At 43.9% G+C, this 1,088-nt stretch overlaps 1 non-coding gene across 1 annotated transcript; it reads left to right on the forward strand.

The window, feature by feature from the left end:
• The first annotated feature begins 478 nt into the window (after window positions 1-478).
• Window positions 479-551, forward strand: TRNAK-CUU. Its single transcript has one exon. It is a non-coding gene; the product is annotated as a tRNA-Lys (tRNA).
• The last annotated feature ends 537 nt before the right edge of the window (window positions 552-1,088 follow it).

Here is a 1,088-nt window from a genome sequence, read left to right on the forward strand (position 1 = left end):
GTCTGACTTAACCAAGATGTTTCTATGACTCCTACTAAATCACTGCAGTTTTATCAGGGCTGAATTCAGACCTTTAAGTGGGACTTAGAACAGTCTGTGCCATTGAAAAACAAAATGAAAGGTTTATGAAGTCACATCCTACAGGAAAAGAGGTGTGAAGCTCATAGTGCTGATATGATTTCCTCTGCTTACATAGTAGTGGTTGCTTTTTACAAATACCTGTGCAATTAAATAATTTTGCCCACTGGGTTCTTGAGTTTTTAAGCACACATGATCCATAGATCCATAGATCCACAGATCATATGTGTTAGTTTAACCCATATGTATCAGTGTAAACTCTGGAGGATCCAGTTTAGTCTTTCTTAACAGGCCTGGTTATCTTCATTCCTCCAGTGAGCTGCATCTGATTGATCTTGAGTGTCCATGGGCCTAAATTAGGATTTGAGATTGCAGAGCTGTTACTCGGTTTAATTGCCGGACCCAACTAGCTCAGTCGGTAGAGCATGGGACCCTTAATCCCAGGGTCGTGGGTTCGAGCCCCACGTTGGGCGCCAATAAATCTGTCACAGTTTAACACTGGTTCGGCAATTAAACCGAATAACAGATGCTCTCTATTAATCTCTCTCTCCTCCTTGATAAAGAAAGGAGAGAGAATAAGGGAGAGAGACTTACAGGTTGGAAACTAAACTACACAACTTTAATGAAACAGTAATGATAAACAGGAAAAATTACTAAACATATACAAATATACAGGAAAATGGATACCACATTCCTCACCCCTTTTCCCCCAATAACTCTCATGTCACCACCGAGGCTGCAGGGCAGCCCTGGGAAAGTCCAGGCTGGACTCCTGGAGTTGGCAGCAGTTGGGAACTGGAGGCAGGAACACACAGATATGGGCTGGCACAGATCAGGACCACAGGCAGACGAACGGACAGAATCCTTCCAGGATGCTGGATGAAGGAAGGGAAGCAGGAAAGGCAGGAAGGGCAGGCAGCCGGAAGCTGGAAGTAGGAAATCAAGGCTTGACCCTTTGTGATCCCTCAAATTTATACTGAGTATGACGTATATGGGATGGAATACTCTGT

Source organism: Calypte anna, chromosome 2 (genome assembly GCF_003957555.1).
Source record: "Calypte anna isolate BGI_N300 chromosome 2, bCalAnn1_v1.p, whole genome shotgun sequence".
Lineage (NCBI taxonomy): Eukaryota > Metazoa > Chordata > Aves > Apodiformes > Trochilidae > Calypte > Calypte anna.